The following is a 7,247-nucleotide window of genomic DNA, read 5'->3' on the forward strand; positions in this document are numbered from 1 at the left end:
AATTCTGACTTATGCCCGAAAATCGTAAACGGTTGATTTAAATGTGCAGTGATCCGAACTGTCAAAACTATAGGATTTTTTGATATAGATAAAAATAATTTGTCCAGAATAGATCATACACGAACCAATTCATTACTTTTGTATGCGGATTTATGGCTTAGCTAAATATTTCCCGCGAACACGGAGCCAGATGTCAGTAGTGTGCTTTGGTCAGAAATTTTATTGTTTTGGCCATGGTCATTCATGTCGGTTTGTCGGTGGTATTGATTCAGCCCCATAACTGAAATCAACCAAAACGATGATGTAAATAATTCTATCGAACGTCATTTACAGATAGGAGCTAACAAACGGGGTGGAAACATAGTCATCACTAAGAGAGGAGCGGACCTCGGAGCGGACAGCAGCAGTCGATTTTTTTTATTTCGGTGTGAACCACGCGATAGCCTGTTTTCGAGACTCGCTATTATATAGTTGCTCTTTGTTCGTTTCTAGCAGTTCGGTGCCTTTTGTTGCTACGGTGCAAGATGTGTGAAGTAAAAAACACCATCAAGTTTAGTTTCAGCCATTGTGATGCTAAACCAAACATCGGAGAGATTGTAAATTTCGCCAAAGCACCCGACGCGGATCCGGCTGAAATGGAAGCTGTTTAACGCATTGGTGAGGAAAGGGGAGTCTTCATGAAGTTCAAATCAGAGTAAGCGATGCTCCATGCTCTGACATTCAATTCGGAGGATTTAATCTTCCATTATGCGAATGGAACGACGGCAAAGGTACGCATGTGGCATGCTGGTGAATTCATATAATATGTGCGTGTGTATGACTTGCCACCAGAGGTACCCGACAACGAGCTGGATAAAGTGCTGGGTAAAAACGGAAAAATTAAACGCATCATCCGGGAGAAATTTCCAACTGATCTGTGTTTTGAGGTATATACAGGGATACGCGGTATTATATATGGATGTGAAGAAGGAAATCTCACGGCGTTACATTTCTTCAATCGCAAAGGAAATATATTTTATGATGGCAACAAAGATAAATGTTTTCTGTGCAAGGCGGACAGACACCGGAAGCTTTCCTGCCCCAAGCGGAAGGCTCGGAAGGAACCGGAGAAGCAACTTATGGAAAAAGGAAAGCAGCAAAGTGAAAGAAAACAAAACAGCAGCACGCCGGCGCCGGTGGTGTAGTGGTAAGCGTGACTGCTTTCTAACACCCCAATGGGTCTAGGTTCAATCCCAGCTGAGGTCGGTGGGATTTTTCTGAGGCATAAAAATCTGGTCACGTCTTCCTTCGGAAGGGAAGTAAAGCCGTTGGTCCCGGCCCATGTGTGTTGAATGGGTGCGATATCCTACGCAGGTGTGGAAGCTGCCTTCCTGCACATTCGATTGCCGTCAATGGATGGCAATCGATGTCCGTCGGTGATTGGCACTAGATTGCGGAACAAAGACCAACGTTAAATGAAGGAAAAAAAAAAAAAAAAAACAGCAGCAGTACGTATGCTGGTGTAGTGGTGGAAGGTGCGTCGTTAGTCATTAGCGACCAGGAAATTCGGGTTCAATGAAAATGAGTAACAAATTCGGGAAAAAAAGAAGTTGCGTGCCCGGGAGAAGATCGCTTTGTCGCCGCTTCGATCGCCACCGAGAAAAATTCTATGATAAAATGCATTTTTATATCGTTTTTTTTGTATTTTGGATATCAAAATTGGTATTCCATGTTACTAGGCTCCACTAAGTTATTTTTATAACATTTGAGCCTCCCAAATAAACGAAATGAACAAAAAAAAAAATAGTTTCGATTTGAATTCTTTGACGCACATGGTTTATATGTTTTGGATATAAAACTATCGTTAAGTAAATATTTTTGAAAATACAAAATAAAAGCAGTTTCTGACATACTTCAGAATCGTAATTTGTTGTTAATAAATGAACATTTATCAGTTTCACTTCAAGTTAGACCTATGGCCTTTTTGCCCCATAAGAGTGGCCCTCTACCCCATAGCATTTTTAGAACAGGTAGGGTAAACGCTCCTATAGTTGCGGTACGTTAGAAGCGTTAGGTTCCTATAGTTGTGTATTGAGTCTCCATGCACAACTATAGGAATCTAACGCTTCTAACGTACCGCAACTATAGAAGCGTTTCCCCTACGACATCACATTTTGAAAAAAATATTTACATTTTAATTTAATTTCAATGATAATACATGGAGACAAGGTTATACACCTACAATTTGGTGCACAAACTCCTATAAATATTCACGGAATCGCATATAACAACGCACCATCGTTAGGGTGACCTTCTTGTCCCTAGTTCCCCTATCAGAGATGGTACGAATATTGGTAAACCGTGGAAACCGAAGATTATCTCCACCACGAAGGAAGTTTCCTCTACCAACAAACGATTTTTGTATCCATGTTGGAATGGCTGTTCATGGCTATTCAATATGGAAATGTGAACAATCGAACTATAAATCTATTCTTAAATCATTGTCCTCTGAGCGCTGTATGCTTAACAGTAAATTTTTAAATAAATATCCTTTATTTGGATGACATTCATATGGGTGCTCATCAGTTGGTGACGAATTCTACCATAAATCAATCATCCGAAATTCGAAAGCATATTGTTAAAAAGCTCGAGCAATGCACTAATCATTCGAAGTACTGCAGATGTTTTCGTTCAGTGCAAATGGGACGAAGATGTTGCTTTCCATTTCTGACATAGCGTTATCGTTGATCGTTTTTTATTTTGTTATTTTGAGATATTTGTGATGCCTTGGTTTTGCACAAGTCGGAAATTCGTCACTTTCCTGAGGGCATTTGGAACATGTGCCGAGGTTGCCAATCTGGTCCTAAGCACGGAACATGACCACAATTGATCTTGTTTTTGAATTCTGCATCCATATTCTCGTTTACATTTGAACCGTATTTTCCATACATATTAAAAATGTTTGCATAAAAAAAAATACTTCGAACGAAAACGAGGATATTAGCGCTAATGTGTTTTGTTGTGTCGCATGATGTGTTTGCCTCGTTTCAGGTTGTTTCTAGTCCCAACATACTTATTCACCGGAACATGTTCCGGAAATATCTCCGGAACCAGTTAACATATTCCAAAAATATGCAACAGCGTATCTTGGAGCAGTGGTTGCTGAAAATATATTTTTTTTTACATATACACACATACGTTTTAGGATCTCGTCGAGCTGAGTAGAATTGTATATGACACTCGGTCCTCTGGACCTCGGAGCGAAAGTCGGTTTTCAAAGCGGTATGTATAACCGTATAACATTCTTTGTAAAGCCTGGTACGCGCTGAAAAGTAAAGGCGTTTTTACCGAGGGGCGATCAACTTTATAAATCAGCTGAATTGTAAATACACACTTCGGAAAATACACAAAAAATACGTAAATGCGTACACGCTGAAACTAAAATACCCTAATAACAAAACAAAAAAATACCTCGAAAATACTTTGTACACGAAAAATACATTTTATAATGAATTTAATACACTTTAATACAAAAATACACAAAACTTAAAAATACATAAATATGAAAAAAATACAAAAAAAAAAAACCTTTTCAAGTCCGGTAGATGAATCGAAAATACTCAAGTTGACAGCCGCTCGGTTTTTACGTGCTACGGGATAGGACACGGAATGCTAAAGAAATTACTTTTCCTTCGCATTTCTTGACCCAGTACGCAGTTCAAAAGAAATCGGTAAAGGAAAGATCGATTACATTGGTAGGGTAGAGAACTATTTCGGTCTAATCACCCATTTTGGGCCTATCGAGCAGAAAACTTCAAATAAATCCATGATTTCAGAGTTAACAAGTCAATTATGCGTTTGGTATGATATTTTAGTTAATAAGCTACCGAACGAAGTCAATGAGAACGCGTGGTATGAAGGTTTGCACCCATTATTCCCAAAAACAAAAGAAGCGCTCCGACCGAATCAATTTGTATCTTCATCCGATAGGCCGAAGTGAATTCATTGGCGTTTCAATTGCGTTTCAATGCGTTAGGCCGAGTTTGGGGTCAAGAAGCAGTGCTAGACTTTTGACAATATCTCAACAATTGGTTTCTCTTTATCTCTTAATATTACGGTGCGTACGGAAAGGTAAATAAATTTGGAAGTCATCAGTAATAATAACATTCCGTTTGATGCTGAACTGAACTAGATTAAGAAAGACTAAGTGCGGGTTATGCTTAATAGGTCGGATATGGGGTAGTTAACCCTATCGTGATTGACATGAAAATGGCGCATTCTGATTTAAATTTCACTTTCCTTGCGGAATAATAATCTGATCAATTATTCCGTTAGGTAATTTTGACGATTGTTGCAAAACATTAAAACTAATTAGGGTAGAGCCGAAGACAACATATCAAGAAGACTGGCAACTCTTCCATTTTCTCAACCGACCGGTATGAGACAGGCACAATCGCGTCATCCGCCGCTCAAAGGTAAATGCTCCGAACGAATTGGATAGCAAAGGTTTCATCCTCAGAAAGCTTTGTGTATTTGCTCTTTTTCTATGCGTTGCTTCCACCTTCGTTCGAGCGCAGCGCTACTGTGTCTGCTGCTCGGATTCAGGCAAAGTTGCCAGTCTTCTTGGACCAACGTTTGGACCAAGGAATCAAAAGTATCTCCAAATGACAACGAACCGAATGATAACGCTATGTCAGAAGTGGAAAACAATAATGATATAATTTTCTTCCTTTTTTCATGATAAGCAGGTCGTGCGACACAACTCACTCGGGGCGGTAGAAGGAAACGAGCAAATTGTTGGCAAGCTGCTTCACGAAGTAAAGCCGAAGATGATACACGTGTGTTAATGGTATTTTTTTTTGTTATGTCTTTTCTCGATTCAGATCAAGCTATGTCCTCATCCGTGTATATTGCAACATGGCAGACAAGCAAAATATCATTATCCTTCTACCACTCCGATCGAGCTATGTTACCGAGCGAGTTTGTCATAGTAGTCGTAGCAACCGTTTTATCTGTATTGTTGATTGCTTTATGTGTTTGGATTCGCTGGTTTGGACGGAATTGAAACTCGTAGGACGAATTTGGAATCGAGAAGCAGAGTTAGATTTTTAACAATATCTCAACAATGTGAGGCTCTTTATCAAATTCAACGGTACTTATGGAAAGGGGAATAAATTTTGAAGTCACCTTTGGTAGAAACATTTAATTTATTGTTCAAAACCGTTAAATACGAGGAGTAAAGTGAACAAACGACATCTCCCTATATAGTCCCCCCGAACAGGTGCGTTTTTAACGCGGCGGCAGCGAATAATTCGCGGCGGAAAATTCGCCGCGTTTTAAATGCATGGCGGCTTACGGAAGCGCTCAAATCAACGCGGCAAGTTGACGCTGTTCGCGCGTTTGAGCAGCGTTTCTTTTGCGTTCGCTTCCGATTCGCTGTCTGCAGCGTTTTTGCCGCCGAAGAAGCGCGGCTTTTGTACCGAAGTGATTTTCAGGTGATGAAAAATGGCAAAAACGGATACCTTAATAGAATTGGTTCGAAACTATTTGTTTTAAAAAGATGTCTGAACTTGTAAATTTAATTCACTGCTCCCTGAAATTTGATCAAGATCTCAGACTATCATTGGAATTTCTACAATATTTGCATCTATAAAACTCCCTGAATCCCCCCGAAATTCTCCAAATTCTAGCATAGCTTCTATGTAGTTCCAAGAACTTCTACAAAATTTCTTGCTCTACTTGAAATTCGCTCAACTTGTACAAAAATCGGTAAACTGCTATAAACTCACTGCCATTCAAAAAACCTTCCGAAGGAAAAATCTAAGGTATTTGTGAGGAAAGTTAACCCACGATTTGTACAATTGCATATGCTATGCTAAATCTAAGGAATATGCTAGTAGAACTACATTTATTTATAAGAAGAATTTAGAAACTGGAAGTTGAATTCCAAGGGATTCAACTTGAATTTCTTTGATGATCTACGAGCTTTCCTGAAGTTCTGTGAGCTTCCCTTATGTTTTGCTAATTTCTCTGATGATCTATCAACATTTCTGAAGTTCCATTTTAAATCTATAATGACAAACTACCGAAAAACAAAAAATAAATTAACATATGAAATATAGTTTGATTGGTTTAATGGTCATTCGACGAAGGCGTTTTAAAAATGAAGCACGATACTATTAATCAAAACAAGCATGCTCACTTTCATAAAATGTTCGTGCAATAGAAAATAAGATTTCCCAGCGTAAACTTCTGAGAAATTCATATTATTTTTTAGTTACCGCACAAGTGCCTAATTCCGCAGAGTTTTTAAAAATAAAAATAAATAAAGTAGTGAATCATATTAGTTTAGTTGAACATGGATTAGAATCTGTATATTTATTTAGATGCAATAGTAAAACAAAAAAAAATATTCTCCATCGATACATGGTCGTCCTAAAACTACTTAGACCCATATGCTTGTTTTCATTCGAATCGTATTTTTCATTATTTTTGTATGGAATAAACAGTTCGCACGAGAATATAATACAGGGGAATATTTGAGCGGTTTGGCTCATCCTATGTATATGGTTGTCTGATGCCAATTTTTGGCAAATGCGCGGAATTAGGTGCAGCTTTAAATTAATAGGTTTGGAAATCATTATGAAACTATGGGGCTGTACCGTTCTATTTCAATTGGGACAAATATTAAAAATCTAGTACTATTTTCGTTTGCTATTGCTACCCTACCGCTACTTGCATAACATTCCCATGCTCTATGGAACTCTTATTCACTTTGGAATGTTATGCGAAAAGCGGTAACATTAATAACATAGGATTAGAACCCATACTATAAGAGATTGATTTCTATATGTGCAAATAACGCTCTAAATGAAATGCTAATAAAGACATGATGCATAATTTCCCTAATGATTATGTTTTCTTTTTTTTTTTATTTTGAAAGAACTTTATTCATATAGCTATTTGTAAAAATCACCAGGCTCAATTTAGCCCCAATGATGGCAACGCAAAGTAATGGTAAGGCAAGGTAACGATACATTTAAAATGGTCAAATCAAATAACACTCCGGATACGGTGGGTAAAAAACTTTACGCCGACCACGAAGCCACCGAAATGCGTGTAACGGCAAGTTTGCAATGACGTAACTTAACCAGTTCTTGATGAAATAAAAAAAAAACTGGTACCCCAAGGCTCTGTAGATTGTTTTGATTGTTAATAGATTAAAAATAGGGTTGCCTACTTTTTTTTAAAGTGAAAAGAGTCATTAC

Source organism: Ochlerotatus camptorhynchus, unplaced genomic scaffold (assembly GCF_037179485.1).
Source record: "Ochlerotatus camptorhynchus isolate MF236.1 unplaced genomic scaffold, CSIRO-AGI_Acam_v1.1 ptg000660l, whole genome shotgun sequence".
NCBI lineage: Eukaryota > Metazoa > Arthropoda > Insecta > Diptera > Culicidae > Ochlerotatus > Ochlerotatus camptorhynchus.